Here is a 20,522-nt window from a genome sequence, read left to right as displayed (position 1 = left end):
GCGCGAATGAACATCTTAGATAGGAACAAGCGTGTTTGAATGGAAAACAGAATTACTTGCATTAATTCATCGTGACACAGCAGAGCTCCTCACCCCCAACAATGGAGTTTAGAGACTCATGCCATCAAAGAGTACAAAGTTTAGATCTAAAATGTCATGAGATACAAAATAAGTCTCTAAAAGTTGTTTAAATACTAAACTAGTAGCCTAGGTTTACAACAAATGAGTAAACTATGATGGATAATGCAGAGATCCACTTCTGGGGCCCACTTGGTGTGTGCTGGGGCTGAGAATTAAGCAATCCACGTGCAGAGGCCATTTGTGGAGTTGAACGCCAGTTTTTGTGCCAGTTTGGGCGTTCAACTCCAGCTTTTGATCCTTTTCTGGCGCTGGACGCCAGAATTGGGCAGAGAACTGGCGTTGAACGCCAGTTTACGTTGTCTATCCTTGTGAAAAGTATGGACTATTATATATTGCTGGAAAGCCCTGGATGTCTACTTTCCAACGCAATTGAAAGCATGCCATTTCGAGTTCTGTAGTTCCAGAAAATCCACTTTGAGTGCAGGGAGGTCAGAATCCAACAGCATCAGCAGTCCTTTTTCAGCCTAAATCAGATTTTTGCTCAGCTCCTTCAATTTCAGCCAGAAAAATACCTGAAATTACAGAAAAACACATAACTCATAGTAAAGTCCAGAAATATGAATTTTTCCTAAAAACTAATGAAAATAGACTAAAAACTAACTAAAACATACTCAAAACTATATGAAATTAACCCCAAAAAGCGTATAAAATATCCGCTCATCACAACACCAAACTTAAACTGTTGCTTGTCCTCAAGCAACTAGACAAATAAAATAGAAGACTAATAGGTTGAGAAGCAATAATATCTCAGAGTTTTTGATTGAAGCTCAGATTCTAATTAGATGAGCGGGACTAGTAGCTTTTTGCTTCTGAACAGTTTTGGCATCTCACTTTATCCATTGAAGCTCAGAGTGATTGGCATCTATAGGAACTTAGAATTCAGATAGTGTTATTGATTCTCCTATTTCAGTGTGATGATTCTTGAACACAGCTATTTTATGAGTCTTGGCCGTGGCCCTAAGCACTTTGTTTTCTAGTATTACCACCGGATACATAAATGCCACAGACACATAATTGGGTGAACCTTTTCAGATTGTGGCTCAGCTTTGCTAAAGCCCCCAATTAGAGGTGTCCAGGGTTCTTAAGCACACTCTTCTTTTTACCTTGGACCTTGACTTTAACCGCTCAGTCTCAAGTTTTCACTTGACACCTTCACGCCACAAGCACATGGTTAGGGACAGCTTGGTTTAGCCGCTTAGACCAGGATTTTAGTCCTTTAGGCCCTCCTATCCACTGATGCTCAAAGCCTTGGGATCTTTTTTATTTGCCCTTGCCTTTTGGTTTTAAGAGCTTTTGGCTTTTTCTGCTTGCTTTTTCTCTTTTTTTTTTCTTTTTTTCTGCAAGCTTTGTTCTTTGCTGCTTTTTCTTGCTTCAAGAATCATTTTTATGATTTTTCAGATTATCAATAACATGTCTCATGTTCATCATTCTTTCAAGAGCCAACATATTTAACAGTCTTAAACAACAAATTCAAAAGACATATGCACTATTCAAGCATTCATTCAGAAGACAGAAAGCATTGCCACCACATTTAACTAATTAGAATTTCTCTTATTAAAACTCGAAATTTTATTGCCTCTTATTCAAAAGATCTACTACTTTATTCATGTTTGCTGATGATGAGAAAAAATAAACTATAGCTTAATTGGAGATAAAATCAAAATAGATACTAATTACTATTATATGACTCCTAAGGTAAACTTCTATAAGGACACTGTCACAGAGTTAAGGCAGAAATTGGAAATTAACAACCTTTATTCTGGGGGCACGAGGGTTCCTCTGATCCTTGGGGTGCTTGGTCCTACAAGAGAAGACTTTTGGCGCTTCAATTCCCTTAAGTCACGCCCTTGCTCCTCTTGTTCTTTAAACATATAGGTCAGCATTTGACTGTGTTCCTTCTGTTCTTTCATTATTTGCCCCATAGCTTCCCGTATCTTGGTAACAGACGTCTCAAGATACTCCCAGTATTCAGATTGAGGGATCTCTGGGAGGAATTCCTGTGCTCTCTTCTTGATGGGATCATCCTGTGCTTGTTGTTTTTCCATTGATGCTTTGGTGATTGGCTTCTCAATTGAGATATACTCAGTTATTCCCATCCTTACTCTAGTGTCCTTGCAGAGCAGAGAAATCACGCTTGGATAAGCCAACCTGGCCTCTTTAGAATTTTTGTTAGCAATTTTGTAGAGTTCAGCTGAAATCAGCTGATGAACCTCTACTTCCTTTCCCATCATGATGCAATGGATCATCACTGCTCTTTTAACTGTGACTTCAGAACGGTTGCTAGTAGGCAACAGAGAATGCCCAATGAAGTCTAGCCATCCTCTGGCGACTGGTTTGAGATCCTCTCTCTTGAGTTGATTTGGGACACCCTTTGTGTTGGTGGTCCACCTGGCTCCAGGGATACATATGTCCTCTAGAATCTTATCCAGGCCAATGTCTGCTCTCATCATCCTCCTGTTGAAGGAATCTGGATCATCCTTTAGCTGAGGTAACTTTAAGATCTCCCTGATTCTGTCAGGGTGGGTATGAACAATCTTTCCTCTGACCATGGTCCGATAGTCATAGAAGGCAGTTCCAGATAGTTTCTGCTTGTCAGTTTGCCACATATTAGCATAGAACTCCTGGACCATGTTCCTTCCCACTTTCGTTTCAGGATTAGCTAGGACTTCCCAGTTCCTGATTCGAATTTGCTCCTGGATCTCTGGATATTCATCTTCTTTCAGATCGAATCTAACTTCCGGGATCACTGATCTCAAACCCATTATTTTAAGATAATGGTCTGAATGTTCTTTAGATAAGAACTTCCCTTGATTCCAAAGTGGTTTTGGAATGCTCTCTTTCTTGCCTCTTGGAGTGGGTTGTTTTCCTTTAGGAGCCATGATCTTAGTGATCTCGGATAAACACACCAAACTTAGAGGTTTGCTTGTCCTCAAGCAAAAGAAAAGAAAGGAGAGGGATAGAAGGAGAGCTAGGTGCAATTGTTGATGGAGGAGGAGGGAGGCCGAACCCAAATTTAAGGGGATGGGGGGGTGGGTTTTCGAAAAATTGGAAAAGATAAGTTAAAAAGATTGAGTTGAAAAAGATAAGATAGAAGATATAGTTTAATTTTGAAGAGATATGATAGATTTTTGAAAAAGATAAATCTGAATTTTGAAAAAGATAATATGGAGATTTGAAAAAGATATGGATTAGTTGAAAAGATTTTAGAGTGAAAAAGATAGATTTGTTTTCAGAAAAGATTTGAAAAGAGTTGGATTGAATTTGGAAAGAGGGATTTTTAGAAATTAAGGATTTTAGAAATCAGGGTTCTTAACATGTTCATGTAAAAATCATGCATTGAAACATAAAATTTGAAATTAGAATGGAAATACGTGTGGAAAAATGAATTTGGCTCCTCCTTGCTATCCTGGCGTTTGAACGCCCAAACACTGCCTGTTTTGGGCGTTCAGCGCCCAAATGCTGCTCTCCTGGGCGTTCAAAGCCCAGCTGCTGCCATTACTGGCGTTCAACGCCCAGTGGATGCCCATTTTGGGCGTTGAACGCCCAAAATACACTTTTACTGGCGTTTTCTTGCCAGTGATCTCTTTTTCTCTGTTTTGTGTGCCGAGGTTTTCTGTAAATGATTCCTCACCTTAGTGTCAGTGAACTTTATATAAACAAAAAATAAAAATAAAAATAAAAAATAGGGCAAAATGCTTAGAGGATTGTTGCCCCATGGCTGGGTTGCCTCCCAGCAAGCGCTTCTTTATTGTCTTTAGCTGGACCTTGCTGAGTTTTTAATCTAGCTTCAGCCTTGAGCATTCTTGCTCAATGTTGCCTTCAAGATAATGCTTGATTCTCTGTCCATTGACAATGAACTTCTTATCAGAATCAATATCTTGAAGCTCCACATAACCATATGGTGATACACTTGTAATCACGTATGGTCCCCTCCACCGGGATTTCAGTTTCCCGGGGAATAGCCTGAGTCTAGAGTTAAACAACAGAACCTTCTGTCCTGGTTCAAAGATTCTAGATGATAGCTTTCTGTCATGCCACTTTTTTTATTTTTCTTTATAAAGCTTGGCGTTTTCGAAAGCTGTGAATCTGAATTCCTCTAGCTCATTTAGCTGGAGTAATCATTTTTCTCCTGCTAATTTGGCATCAAAGTTTGGGAATTTGGTTGCCCAGTAGGCCTTATGTTCCAGTTCCACGGGCAGGTGACATGCCTTACCATACACGAGTTGGTATGGAGAGGTTCCTATAGGGGTCTTGAATGCTGTCCTGTAAGCCCACAAAGCATCATCCAAGCTCCGTGCCCAATCCTTTCTACGGGTATTTACTGTCCGTTCCAGGATTCTCTTTAATTCTCTATTAGAGACTTCAGCTTGCCCATTGGTTTGTGGATGATATGGAGTGGCCACCTTGTGGCGAATTCCATACCGAACCATGGCAGAGTAAAGCTGTTTAGTGCAGAAGTGAGTGCCCCCATCACTGATTAGTACTCTAGGCACACCAAATCTGCTAAAGATATTTTTCTGGAGGAACTTCAGCACTGTTTTAGTATCATTGTTGGGTGTGGCAATAGCCTCAACCCATTTTGATACATAGTCAACTGCCACCAGAATATAAGTGTTTGAGTATGATGGTGGGAAAGGTCCCATGAAGTCAATTCCCCATACGTCGAACAACTCAATTTCCAGGATTCCTTGTTGAGGCATGGCGTAACCATGAGGCAGATTGCCAGCTCTTTGGCAGCTGTCACAGTTACGTACAAACTCTCGGGAATCTTTATAGAGTGTGGGCCAATAGAAGCCACATTGGAGGACCTTGGTGGCTGTTCGCTCACCTCCGAAATGGCCTCCATATTGAGATCCGTGACAATGCCACAGGATCCTCTGTGCTTCTTCTCTAGGCACACACCTACGGATAATTCCGTCTGCACATCTCTTAAAGAGATAAGGTTCATCCCACAAGTAGTACTTTGCATCAGTAATTAATTTTTTCTTCTGTATCCTGTTGTACTCATTGGGTATGAACCTTGCAGCTTTATAGTTTACAATATCGGCAAACCATGGTGTTTCCTGAATGGCAAACAAATGCTCATCTAGAAACGTCTCAGAGATCTCAAGAGAGGGGAGGGGCGTCCCTTCTACTGGCTCTATCCGTGATAGATGATCAGCCACTTGGTTCTCTGTCCCTTTTTTGTCTCTTATTTCTATATCAAACTCTTGCAAAAGCAATACCCATCTGATGAGCCTGGGTTTTGAATCCTGCTTTGTGAGTAGATATTTAAGAGCAGCATGATCAGTATACACAATCACTTTTGATCCTACTAAGTATGATCTGAACTTGTCAATGGCGTAAACCACTGCAAGTAATTCTTTTTCTATGGTTGTGTAGTTTTTCTGGGCATCATTTAGAACGCGACTAGCATAATAAATGACGTGCAGAAGCTTGTCATGCCTCTGTCCCAATACTGCACCAATGGCGTGATCACTGGCATCACACATTAGCTCAAATGGTAACGTCCAGTCTGGTGCAGAAATGACTGGTGCTGTGACCAGCTTAGCTTTCAGCATTTCAAACGCCTGCAGACACTCTGTGTCAAACACAAATGGCATGTCAGCAACTAGCAGATTGCTTAGAGGTTTTGCGATTTTTGAAAAATCCTTTATAAACCTCCTATAGAATCCTGCATGCCCCAGAAAGCTTCTGATTGCCTTAACATTGGCAGGTGGTGGTAATTTTTTAATTACCTCTATTTTTGCTTGATCCACCTCTATTCCCTTGTTTGAGATTTTATGCCCAAGAACAATTCCTTCAGTCACCATGAAGTGACACTTTTCCCAGTTTAAAACTAGGTTGGTCTCTTGGCATCTTTTCAGAACAAGTTTCAGGTGATCAAGGCAGGAGCTGAATGAGTCTCCATATACTGAGAAGTCATCCATGAAGACTTCCAGAAATTTTTTTACCATATCAGAGAAAATAGAGAGCATGCATCTCTGGAAGGTTGCAGGCGCATTACATAGCCCAAATGGCATCCTTCTATAAGCAAACACTCCGGATGGACATGTGAATGCTGTTTTCTCTTGATCCTGGGGATCTACTGCAATCTGGTTATAGCCTGAGTAGCCATCCAAAAAGCAGTAATAATCATGACCTGCTAGTCTTTCTAGCATCTGGTCTATGAATGGTAAAGGAAAATGATCCTTTCTGGTGGCTGTATTGAGCCTTCTGTAGTCAATACACATGCGCCACCCTGTAACTGTTCTTGTAGGAACCAGTTCATTTTTTTCATTATGAATCACTGTCATGCCTCCCTTTTTTTGGATGACTTGAACAGGGCTCACCCAGGGGCTATCAGAAATAGGATAAATAATCACAGCCTCCAGTAATTTGGTGACCTCTTTCTGCACCACTTCTTTCATGGCTGGATTTAGCCGCCTCTGTGGTTGCACCACTGGTTTGGCATTATCCTCCAATAAGATTTTGTGCATGCATCTAGCTGGGCTTATGCCCTTAAGGTCACCTATGGACCACCCAAGAGCTGTCTTGTGTGTCCTTAGCACTTGAATAAGTGCCTCCTCTTCCTGTGAATTTAAAGCAGAGCTTATGATCACTGGAAAAGTGTCACCTTCTCCCAGAAACGCATATTTCAAGGATGGTGGTAATGGCTTGAGCTCGGGTTTAGGAGGTTTTTCCTCTTTCAGAAGAAAGTTCAGAGGCTCTTTCATGTCCTCTGAATCCTCCAAATCAAGCTGAACATCTTTAAAGATGTCTTCCAACTCTGATTTGAGACTCTCAGCCATGTTGATCTCTTCTACCAAAGAGTCAATAAGATTAACTTTCATGCAGTCTGTTGATGTGTCTGGATGCTGCATGGTTTTGACAGCGTTCAACTTGACTCCATCATCATTGACTCTCAGGGTTATTTCCCCCTGTTGGACGTCAATGAGGGATCGTCCAGTTGCTAGGAAGGGTCTTCCTAGAATGAGAGTAGCACTCTTGTGCTCCTCCATTTCTAGCACAACAAAGTCAGTGGAAAAGGTGAATGGCCCAACTCTGACAATCATGTCCTCAATCACGCCTGATGGGTATTTAGTGGAACCATCAGCAAGTTGGAGACATATCTGGGTTGGTTTAACTTCTTCAGTTAAGCCAAGCTTCCTGATAGTGTATGCAGGTATTAGGTTGATGCTTGCCCCAAGATCGCATAAAGTTGTCTTGGTGCAATTACCTTCTAATATGCATGGTATCAGAAAACTCCCAGGGTCTTTAAGCTTTTCAGGAAAGCTCTTCAGAATGACTGCACTGCATTCTTCAGTGAGGAGAACTCTTTCTGTTTCTCTCCAATCCTTTTTATGACTCAAGATCTCTTTCATGAACTTGGCATAAGAAGGTATTTGCTCAAGTGCTTCTGCAAATGGAATCTTTATTTCAAGAGTCCTGAGATAATCTGCAAAGCGAGCAAATTGCTTATCCTGCTCCTCTTTCCGGTGTTTTTGAGGATAAGGTATCTTGGCTTTATATTCTTCAACCTTAGTTGCTGCAGGTTTATTGCCTACAGAAGTAGTTGAAGAAGCCTTTTTAGAGGGGTTGTTATCAGCGTTTGTGTGTGTCTGATCCCTCACTGGCAATTGAGTGCCAGAGTTAGAAGCTGGAGTGAAACTGGACGCCAGCTCCTTGTCTGCTCCTGGCATCTGAACGCCAGAACTGTGCCCATTTTGGGCATTCAGCGCCAGATCTTGCCCATTTTGGGCGTTCAACGCCAGATCCTTGCCCATTTCTGGCGTTGAACGCCAGTCCTGCCTTGTTTCTGGCGTTGAACGCCAGTCCTGAGCATGGTCTGGGCGTTCAGCGCCAGCCTTCCACCAATTTTCTGGCGTTTCAGTTCCAGAATTACTTTTCCCTGGGCTCTTACTGTCCTCAGGTGAATTTTGGGTGGTTTGCTCATTTCTTAGCTTTTTGCTGCCTTGAGGTGGGGTATTTAATATTTTCCCACTTCTTAGTTGAACTGCTTGGCATTCTTCTACTATTTACCTTGACAGCTGCTGCTTTGTTTGCTTAAACTGTTCGTCCATATGTATATTAGCCATCCTTGTCTCTTGTAACCTGTCTTTAAATTCGGCTAGCTGCTTTGTTAGAAAGTCCAATTGCTGATTGAATTCAGCAGCTTGTTTTACAGGACTGAGTTCAGCAGTTACTGTTTTAACCTCTTCATTCATGGAAGGGTTGCTCCTTAGGTACATATGCTGATTCCTGACAACTGTATCAATGAGCTCTTGAGCCTCTTCAATTGTCTTTCTCATGTGGATAGATCCACCAGCTGAGTAATCTAGAGACATCTGAGCTCCTTCTGCAAGCCCATAGTAGAAGATGTCTAACTGAACCCACTCTGAAAACATTTCAGAGGGACATTTTCGTAGCATCTCTCTGTATCTCTCCCAGGCATCATAAAGAGATTCATTATCTCCTTGTTTAAAGCCTTGGATGTCCAGCCTTAGTTGTGTCATCCTTTTTGGAGGGAAAAATTGATTCAGGAATTTTTCTGTCAGCTGTTTCCATGTCTTTATGCTGGCCTTAGGTTGGTTATTTAACCACCTCTTAGCTTGATCTTTTACAGCAAATGGAAACAGTAATAGTCTGTAGACATCCTGATCTATTTCCTTATCATGTACTGTATCAGCAATTTGTAAAAATTGTGCCAGAAACTCTGTAGGTTCTTCCTGTGGAAGACCGGAATACTGGCAGCTTTGCTGCACCATGATAATGAGCTGAGGATTCAACTCAAAGCTACTGACTCCAATGGAGGGTATGCAGATACTACTCCCATATGAAGCAGTAGAGGGGTTAGAATATGACCCCAGAGTCCTCCTGGACTGTTCATTTCCACTTGGGTCCATGATGGAGAAAGGGGAGATGATGTAAAATAGAGAAAATATTTTTATTTATTTATTTATTAATTTATTTCAAAAATAAAATAAATCAAAATAAAATAAATAAAAATGAGTAAAAGATTTTCGAAAAAGTGAGGAGAGAGAAAGTGGTTAGGAGATTTTGAGAAAGATATGATGATTTTTGAAAAAGGTTTTAAATTTTGAAATAAAAATCTGAATTTTTAAAGGAGAGAGAAAAAAAATAAGACAACACAAGATTTAAAATTTTAGATCTGAGGTTTCTTATTTTCGAAAATTTTGGGGGGGGGGGGGAAACACCAAGGAACACCAAACTTAAAATTTTTAGAAAACCAAAATAAATTTTCGAAAAACACAGAAAAATCAACAAGAAAATACCAAACTTAAAGTTTGGCACAGGATTTAATAGAAAAATTATTTTTTTGAAAAAGATTTTTTTTAAAAAAGAAAATAAGGATTCTAAGATTCTAACACAACAATAAAAAGAGACTCTAAACAAAAAGAGAATTTTTTTCCTAATCTAAGCAACAAAATAAACCGTTAGTTGTCCAAACTCGAACAATCCCCGGCAACGGCGCCAAAAACTTGGTGCACGAATTATGAATCACACTTTTCACAACTCGTACCACTAACCAGCAAGTGCACTGGGTCATCCAAGTAATACCTTACGTGAGTAAGGGTCGAATCCCACGGAGATTGTTAGTTTGAAGCAATCTATGGTTATCTTGTAAACCTTAGTCAGGAAGTCAATTATGTTTATCAGTTGAATTGCGAATAACCAAGAGAGCATAAATTAAAGGTTACTTGTTATGCAGTAATGGAGAATATGTTGGAGTTTTGGAGATGCTTTATCTTCTGAATCTCTGCTTTCCTCTGTCTTCTAATTCACGCACACACGTCCTCCTATGGCAAGCTGTATGTAGGGGATCACCGTCGTCAATGGATACATCCCATCCTCTCAGTGAAGAATATGCTCACATGCTCTGTCACAGCACGGCTAATCATCTGTCGGTTCTCGATCATACTGGAATAGGATTCTTCATCCTTTTTGCGTCTGTCACTAACGCCCAGCACTCGCGAGTTTGAAGCTTGTCACAGTCATTCGATCATTGAATCCTACTCGGAATACCACAGACAAGGTTTAGACTTTCCGAATTCTCATGAATGCCGCCATCAGTTCTAGCTTATACCACGGAGATTCTGATTAAGGAATCTAAGAGACATTCATTCAATCGGATATAGAACGGAGGTGGTTGTCAGGCACACGTTCATGGTTTGAGGAAGGTGATGAATGTCACGGATCATCACCTTCATCACAGTTAAGCGCGAATGAACATCTTAGATAGGAACAAGCGTGTTTGAATGGAAAACAGAATTACTTGCATTAATTCATCGTGACACAGCAGAGCTCCTCACCCCCAACAATGGAGTTTAGAGACTCATGCCATCAAAGAGTACAAAGTTTAGATCTAAAATGTCATGAGATACAAAATAAGTCTCTAAAAGTTGTTTAAATACTAAACTAGTAGCCTAGGTTTACAACAAATGAGTAAACTATGATGGATAATGCAGAGATCCACTTCTGGGGCCCACTTGGTCTGTGCTGGGGCTGAGAATTAAGCAATCCACGTGCAGAGGCCATTTGTGGAGTTGAACGCCAGTTTTTGTGCCAGTTTGGGCGTTCAACTCCAGCTTTTGATCCTTTTCTGGCGCTGGACGCCAGAATTGGGCAGAGAACTGGCGTTGAACGCCAGTTTACGTCGTCTATTCTTGTGCAAAGTATGGACTATTATATATTTCTGGAAAGCCCTGGATGTCTACTTTCAAACGCAATTGGAAGCATGCCATTTCGAGTTCTGTAGCTCCAGAAAATCCACTTTGAGTGCAGGGAGGTCAGAATCCAACAGCATCAGCAGTCCTTTTTCAGCCTGAATCAGATTTTTGCTCAGCTCCTTCAATTTCAGCCAGAAAAATACCTGAAATTACAGAAAAACACACAACTCATAGTAAAGTCCAGAAATATGAATTTTTCCTAAAAACTAATGAAAATAGACTAAAAACTAACTAAAACATACTCAAAACTATATGAAATTAACCCCAAAAAGCGTATAAAATATCCGCTCATCACACCTCAAGGGATGCACTTTCCTCCACACAACTATTGGGAGCAACTCAACACCTCTTTAGGAGATTTTAGTTCAAACATGGAGCAACTAAGAGTGGAGCACCAAGAGCACTCCATCATCCTCCATGAAATTAAAGAGGACTAAAGAGTCATGAGAGAGGAGCAACAAAGGCAAGGAAGAGACATAGAGGAGCTCAAGCACTCCATAAGATCATCAAGAGGAAGAACTAGCCGACATCACTAAGGTGGACCCGTTCTTTAATTTCCTTGTTCTTATTTTTCTGTTTTTCGATTTCTATGCTTTATGTTTTATCTATGTTTGTGTCTTTATTACATGATCATTAGTGTCTAGTGTCTATGTCTTAAAGCTATGAATGTCTTATGAATCCTTCACCTTTCTTAAATAAAAAATGTTTTCTGAAAAAGAAAAAAAAGTACATGAATTTCGAATTCTATCTTGAAAATAATCTAATTATTTTGATATGGTGGCAATACTTTTATTTTCTGAATGAATGCTTGAACGGTGCATATTTTTTATATTGTTTTTTAGGAATGTTAAAATTGTTGGCTCTTGAAAGAATAATGAAAAAGGAGAAATGTTATTGATAATCTTAAAAATCATAAAATTGATTCTTGAAGCAAGAAAAAGCAGTGAAAAGCTTGCAAAAAAAAGTGGTGGAAAAAAATAAAGGAAAAGAAAGAAAAAGAAAAAGCAAGCAGAAAAAGCCAATAACCCTTTAAACCAAAAGGCAAGGGTAAATAGGATCCAAGGCTTTAAGCATTAATGGATAGGAGGGCCCAAAGGAATAAAATCCTGGCCTAAGCGGCTAAACCAAGCTGTCCCTAACCATGTGCTTGTGGCGTGAAGGTGTCAAGTGAAAAGCTTGAGACTGAGAGGTTAAAGTCATGGTCCAAAGCAAAAAGAGTGTGCTTAAGAGCTCTGGGCACCTCTAACTGGGGACTCTAGCAAAGCTGAGTCACAATCTGAAAAGGTTCACCCAGTTATGTGTCTGTGGCATTTATGTATCCGGTGGTAATATTGGAAAACAAAATGCTTAGGGTCATGGCCAAGACTCATAAAGTAGCTGTATTCAAGAATCAACATACTGAACTAGGAGAATCAATAACACTATCTGAATTCTAAGTTCCTATAGATGCCAATCATTCTGAACTTCAAAGGATAAAGTGAGATGCCAAAACTATTCAGAAGCAAAAAGCCACTAGCCCCGCTCATCTAATTGGAACTGAGCTTCATTGATATTTGGGATTCATTGTATTTTCTCTTATTTTTATCCTATTTTGATTTTAGTTTCTTGGGGACAAGCAACAATTTGAGTTTGGTGTTATGATGAGCGGATAATTTATACCCTTTTTGGCATTGTTTTTACATAGTTTTTAGTATGTTTTAATTACTTTTTATTATATTTTTATTAATTTTTATTCAAAAATCACATTTCTGGACTTTACTAAGAGTTTGTGTATCTTTCTTTGATTTTAGGTATTTTCTGGCTAAAATTGAGGGACCTGAGCAAAAATCTGATTCAGAGGCTGAAAAAGGACAACAGATGTTGTTGGACTCTGATCCTCCTGCACTCAAAGTGGATTTTCGGGAGCTACAGAAGCTCAATTGGCACGCTCTCAATTGCGTTGGAAAGTAGACATCCTGGGTTTTCTAGCAATATATAATATCTTGGAGTTAAACGCCCAAACTGGCACCAAAGCTGGCGTTTAACTCCAGGAATAGCCTATGCACGAAAAAGCTTCAATGTTCAGCCCAAGAACACACCAAGTGGGCCTCGGAAGTGAATTTCTGCACTATCTGCACTTAGTTACTCATTTTCTGTAAACTCTAGTAACTAGTTTAGTATAAATAGCACTTTTTACCATTGTATTCATACGAATCTTTGGAATCATATGTAACTTTTATCATCTTTTCACGTTCAGAGGCTAGCCACATTGCCATGCCTGGACCTTTTTCACTTATGTATTTTCTACGGTGGAGTTTCTACACCCCATAGATTAAAGTGTGGAGCTCTGCTGTTCTTCATGAATTAATACAAGTACTTTTATTTTTCTTTCAATTCTTGCCTACTTCTTTTCCAAGATATACTCTCGTACTTAATTCAGTTAAGTCAGAATGAAGGGGTGACCCGTGACAATCACTCAATCTTCGTTACTCACTTAGCCAAGATCCGCGTGCCTGACAACCACAAGCGGTCTACATGATGTTCAACGTAGTCATTGGACGACAACCAGAGTATATTCTCTTGGATATCTAATACACGGACCGAGTCCGTGAGATTAGTATCTTCGTGTTATAGGCTAGAATTATTGGCAGCCATTCCTGGGATCCGGAAAGTCTAAACCTTGTCGGTGGTATTCCGAATAGGATCTGGGAAAGGATGATTGTAAAGAGCTTCAAACCTGCGAATGTTGGGCGCAAGTGACAGTGTGCAAAAGGATCAATAGATCCTATTCCGACGCTAGCGGGAACCGACAGATGATTAGCCATGCGGTAGTTGTGCCTGGTATTTTTCATCCGAGACGAGAAATCCGACAGTTGATTAGCCGTGCAGAAACCGTAGACGACCATTTTCACTGAGAGGATCCTACAGCTTACCATGGAAGGTAGTAACACATGGTTGGAAGAAGGCAATAGGAAAGCAGAGGTTCAGAAGCAACAAAGCATTTTCAGATGCTTATCTGAAATTCCTACCAATGAATTACATAAGTAACTTTATTTTATTTTATGTTTTATTTATATTTTAATTATCAAAACCTCATACCCATTTGAATCCGCCTGACTGAGATTTACAAGGATGACCATAGCTTGCTTCAAGCCTACAATCTCCGTGGGATCGACCCTTACTCACGTAAGGTATTACTTGGACGACCCAGTGCACTTGCTGGTTAGTTGTGCGGAGAAGTGAAAAGTGTGAATCATGATTTCCCACAACACGGCTCTTGAAAGAATAAGGAAAAAGGAAAAATATTATTAATAATCTGAAAAATCTGAAAATTGATTCTTGAAGCAAGAAAAAGCAGCAAAAAGAAAAAGAAAAAGCATGTTGCAAAAGAAAAAAACAAATGCATGCGAAAAAAGAAAGAAAAAATGGCGAAAAGAAAAAAAATTAAAAAGTAGAAAAATCTATTACTACCCAAAAATGCAAGAAAAGGAGGGCAGATTGAAAAAGCCAGTAACCCTTTAAACCAAAAGGCAAGGGTAAAAGGACCCAAGACTTTGAGCATTAATGGATAGGAGGGCCCAAAGGAATAAAATCTTGGCCTAAGCGGCTAAACCAAGCTGTCCTTAACCATGTGCTTGTGGCGTGAAGGTATCAAGTGAAAAGTTTGAGACTGAGCGGTTAAAGTCGTGGTCCAAAGCAAAAAGAGTGTGCTTAAGAACTCTGAACACCTCTATCTGGGGACTCTAGCAAAGCTGAGTCACAATCTGAAAAGGTTCACCCAGTTAAAGTGTCTGTGGCATTATTGTATCCGGTGGTAATACTGGAAAACAAGGTGCTTAGGGTCACGGCCAAGACTATAAAAAAGTGAATATAGTTTGCTTGAGACGGATGGGCAACTTAGAGCTCTTTGTGGATTTAAGAGCAAAAGGGAGATGGTTAGTTGTTGGCATTGTGAATCAAAGTTCATGATGGTTGCATGCTCAAGGCTTAAAAGCAAGGATTGGTGTAGAACTAGATCGCTTGGGTCTAGGATGATGTTTGGTTGATGACAAGTCATCTTATGCTAGCTTTTCAAGCATTTTTCACTTGTCTCATTAGGTTTTATGCACTTTCTTACATTATAAGTAAGTGATTTGGAGTGAAATTGCATGGTTATGTCAATTCAATTAACCATTAATTATTTGACACAAAATTATAAGGTTTAAGCTAGAATTAGTTGGTTTTCGAATGATTTATAAACCTTGTGAATTTGGTGATGCTTTGATTGGTTGTTTTTATTACTTGTAGGTGAAGAAAAGAAAGAAATCAAGAAAGCGTGCCTATTAAAGCGTGGCCTAAGGAGATAAAAGCGTGGCAATCAAGGAAGCAAAAGCATAGCGCTCACTAAGTGAGCGTAGCGCTCTCTATTTGAGCGCTAGAGCAAAGGCCAAGGGAGCAAAGCATAGCGCTAAGTTGGTGCAATTAACTGAGCGCCCAAGGAAGCAAGCAAAATGAGGAGAGCTCAGTTAACTCATTTACCTTTATCGTGCCTCAACCAAAAGAAAATCAAGGTGCAATACCAAGGAGTTAAGCAACCAAGGTTTGAACCTTGCACCTGAGGAACCAAGAGAAGCGCTACTTGCAAGAAAATAGGCCAAAATGGCTTCAGTGAGGTTCGAAATGGGAACCTTGCACAAGCACACAAGGAAGCGCTCAGTTCTCTTCATTAACTGAATGCTAGGCCTAAGGAATTTTTGAACCAAAGTGGCTCCACTAGAGATCGAAATAGGAAACAAGGAAAACAACTAAAGGGCGCTAAGTTGCCTTTCTTAACTGATTGCTAGAGAGCAAGGCAATTGGCATGAGGAATGGGCACAAAATGCACTCACCAGGATTCGAAAGTGGAGCTTCATTCCAAAGCAAGGGGCGTTAAGTTAACTTGCCCAACTGAGCGCCAATGCTACAATGAGAATTGGGCTTTGGCACGCAACAAAAATTGAAGGCCAAAAGCAAAAGGGAGCGCTGCGCTTTCTCTTTTAACTGAGTGCTCCCCTGGGAGGTGGCCCTGGGGCCAATTTCAATTCAATTACCATTTTGAATCCAATTCTTCACCAATTTGAAAAGCCCACTCCAAAGTCTGAAGATCAAAAATTAGAAAGTGTATAAATAGGAGTTAGTTTGATTTGTAGAGGACTTTTACTTTCACTTTTGAACTTTCTTTTATTTTTAGTTTTATTTTTAGCTCACTTTTATATTTTAGCTTTGAATTGGGGAATTGAGATTGAGATCAGAGTTCTCTTCCTCTAGTTCTTATTTCTACATTTCTTACTTTTTGTTTTGGAATTTTAGATTGAGATTGAAGGAATTCTGTTTCAAATCTTGATCTGAAATCTCTTTGTTCTTCTTCTGCATAATCTTAGTGAATTAAAAATTTGAATCTGAGTTTTCTTTACTGCTTTCATCTTCTTTTCTTCTGCAAATTGTTCTCTGTTGGATCAAAAAAGGAATTGAGATCTAGACCTGTTTTCTAGTCTCATTGAGCCCCTGAGATCTTGAATTTCTTTCCTAGCTTTTACAATTGAGCTGAATTTACTTTCTGTCTTGTTCTTCAAGCAATTTTCCATTTCTGTTTAGATCTACTTCACTTACTTCATCTTCTTTACTTTCTATTGTTAAATTCTGCATCCCAGCATCCCACATCCTATTACTATTCAATCAATTTATATTTCTTGCACTCTAAGCATCAGCTATTTACATTTCTTACAATTTAACTTTCAGTCATTTACATTACTTGCACTTTAAGTTTCATGCAAATTTACTCTTCTGCACTTTAGTTTTCTGTCAATTCTCCCTCTCCCTTTTAGTTTCATGCAATTTAACTTCTGTTGGTTACAATTCACTTAAATCATCAACTGTTTGCTTAACTAAATCAACCATCTATCTAAAATTGCTCAATCCTTCAATCCCTATGGGATCGACCTCACTCATGTGAGTAATTACTACTTGATGCGACCCGGTACACTTGCCAGTGAGTTTAGGTGTTGGAATCCGATTTCAATCCATCATTGATCGCTTTAGTGAGAATTCATCTTGCTTGCTAGCTGGATAGTCTAATGAGAATCAATTTGAAGACGGGTGTCAAAACAAGGTGTGGGATCCCGGATCGGACAAGGAGAATCAACTTTGGGAGCTCATGGTTTGTGAAGAACTCCATCAAAGCTTGGTCACATTAATTTTGAAGAATGGAGCTCATTGGAAATCCAAGCATTGGTGGATGTTCAAGGATGACTTCAAGCATAAGCCACCTTGATGAGGAGCTCCCCATAACTCCAACTTAAGGACAATAAATAAAAGTGCTAGGTGGGAGACACCCCACCATGGTAACATCTTTTCATTTTTTCTCTTTTGTAAATATTGGTAAAATTAGTTTAATTTTATATTTTGATTGGTTTGTTGAGTTTAGTTGGTAGTCTAATATGTTAAATAAGGTTTTATGGTGCGTTGGTAGCTGTTTGGAGGTTTGGAATGCTTGGTTTGGTGCAAAAACATGGAAAAATTTTGAAAAACAGAGCACCAACCCACGCGTACGCGTGCCTCACGTGTACGCGTGAACCAAGTTTTTCGACCATCCGCGCGCACGCGTCACCCACGCGTACGCGTGGATCCCAAATTTTCATCTCCATACAAAAACCAGAGAGTTGTGCCTACTTTGTGCCAATTTTGTGCCTTAGGCACAAGTCCACCAACGCGCACACATCACCTCATGCGTACGCGTCGCCTCTATAAATAACCCATCACGCGTATGCATGACCCACGCGTACGCGTGACCCACGCGTACACGTCGCTTCCATTTCACCACCCCAGGCGCACGCGTCACATCACGCGCTCGCGTGGATCGCCCTTCTTCACCACTTTTCTCTTCTTCTTCTCTTTCCATTTCTTTCCTTCTCTTCCCTTCTTCTCTTTTCTTTCCCTTCTTCAACTACCATCCAACACTACCAATCACCATCTAACACCATTTATTTTAGATAGTTATTTAGTTAGTCTCATTTTTTTTGTTTAATTTTTGTTTCATAATAAGTGTTAGATTATTAATTTTGTTTACTGTATATTACTGCTTATTACTAATTGAATGTTATTTTAGCATTATTGTTTTTGGATATTCATTGTTGGATTCTCTTGTTGAGGTTACAATTCATTACTTGGTTTTGAATTTCTCATGCTTCACTTTTGTGAATACCAAGTACATGTGATTCTCTTTTGAATTGCATGATTTGGCCACCATGTGATTTGAACTCTTTTCTTTGATTAGGCAATTTTTTATGGATGTTGTGCCTTTATCTCAATGTATTGTGTTTCTTGATCATATGCATCCATATGTTTTTGGCTTGAATGCTTTCATGCATCTTTATTGCTTGTTTGGTTGTTTTAACCTACGAGTTTAGAGCATTTCAAGCACATTAGAATAAGTGAAGTACATGTTCATTTTTGTGTAATTGTGACATAGTTTTTTATGTTAGCGTGTGTGTTCTAAGCCACAGGCAACTTAGAATGCACACTTACGTTTATCCATGTCACACTTTGGGTCACTCACTCAATTCTAGTGATTTACCTCATTCCAACAATGTGTGCTTCCTTGCTTTTGAATTTACTTTTCTTACTATCCTGTTTTCTATTCTCAGGATGAGTCATTATAAGCTAAACATGGAAGCGGGACAAAGAAAATGTAGCAACCGGTTGACCTACTAGCTGAAGGTGGCAACCCGTGTAGTCGTTATACCCCCTTGCTCATCTTTGAATGCACCGTGGACGGTGCAAACTTTTAAGTGTAGGGGGGTCATCCGACCAGTCGGCATTTTTGGGTGATAAATCTCTAATCTCAACACTTTTGCATTTTATTTTTAGGTCTTTTAGGATTTTTTGTTGCACTTGCTTATTTTGCATATAATAATAAGCTTAGTCAAATAATGAAATTTTTCAAGAATTTATCTATAGGGCATCCCAATTGATTTGAGTAAAAATTTTTTTATTAAACTTGCTTGAACTATATATTGTGGATCATGTTTTTAGCTAAGAACACAAGCATGTGAGTTTTGAGCCTAATTATGTGGTTACATCTTATAACCACTTATTTTCCTTCTTGTGTGCATTGTTCTCTTTCTATGATTGTAATCTTTGATTTGTTTGATTCTTTATGTCCATTATTTTATATATACATGCATTTATATGATTGAGGCCATTATTTCATTTAGCTTACTTACCCAAATAGCCTTACCTTTTATCTTCCATTGTTCGCCAACTTTGAGCCTACAATCAACCCACTTGTTCTTAATTTTAGCACATTACAAGCCTTAAAGCGAAAAATAATAAATGTCCTTTATTTGGATCTTTGATTAGCTTAGGCTAGTGAGTGTGTATCATTCAAGTGTGTGGAAACTTGGGACATTAGTTGAGGAAAAAAGGTAGTTTTGTATTTCTATTGAAAACATTGGGAATTGGGTACATACTCATGTGTTAATTAAATGTAGAACCATATGCATTAATACTCTTGTATATACTTTATTGCAAAAAGAAAGAAAAAAATATACAAAGGAAAAATAAAAAGAAAAAAATATATCAAAAAAAGAAAAAAATAGAAAAAGGAAGAAAGAAAAAGAAAAATAATAAAAAAGGGGACAAAAATGCCCCAAAGTGAAGTCCAATAACAGTCAATGCATGTGATTTGTGATCAAGAAAAGAATGCATGAGTATGTGAGAAATTAAAGAATGGGTAGTTAGGTTTGTTTGAAATTGTATAGGTTGTTATATAGGTTAGGTGGGAAGCTTAAGTTAATCAAAGATTCAAATTCTAGTCCACTTGACCATATGCATCCTTACCTTGACCTAGCTCCATTACAACCTATGAAAAAGACCTCATGATATTTATATGCAAGCATAAAATAATTATTGATTGTTAGATGAAAAACAAATCTTGGAAAGCATGATTAAAGGAGAATCGAGTGAATCAACCGCCCTATACACTTGAGTGATAAGAGCGGATACACATCCGGTGAGGGTTCGATTGCTCAATTACATGTTTTCACCTAGAATCATCACTTTTCTTGCAAGTTTATAAAATCTTTCAATAACTCAATTCAATTGTGGGTTTGATTTGATTGCTATACCTTTAGCCCTTATGTGCATACATGCTTTCTTGGGAGTGGATTTATTTTGACCAAGCAATTGTATTCATTTAGATAGATTGCATGTAGGTAGATTGAATCTAGTTAGTTTGTATTGAATAAATGATGATACACTTTGTCTCTTTCTTGGTTTAGCATGAGGACATGCTTAGTTTAAGTGTGGGGAGATTGGATGCACCACTATTTCGTGGAGCATTTTATGCTGAATTAAGGGAATTTTATCACCTTTTCCCACATTTATTCAATGAAATAGCATGGTTTTGTATATTATCCCTAATTTGTGCTTAAGAGTGAGAACATGCTTTTTAGACCTTAATTTGCTAATTTTAATTCATCTTTGATTCCACTAGATGCCTTGATATGTTTGTTAGTGAATTCAGATTGAAAAGGCTAGGAATCGATCAAAGGAGTGAAGAGAAAAGCATGCAAAGTGGAGAACTCATGGAAAATCAAGGATTTGGGGAGCATTCATCGACACGCATGCGTGGAACGACGCTCACGCGTGAATGTG

This window comes from Arachis hypogaea, chromosome 11, assembly GCF_003086295.3.
Source record: "Arachis hypogaea cultivar Tifrunner chromosome 11, arahy.Tifrunner.gnm2.J5K5, whole genome shotgun sequence".
NCBI classification, from domain to species: Eukaryota; Viridiplantae; Streptophyta; class Magnoliopsida; order Fabales; family Fabaceae; genus Arachis; species Arachis hypogaea.
The sequence above is the reverse complement of the archived record's forward strand: the minus strand, read 5'-3'. Positions refer to the sequence as shown.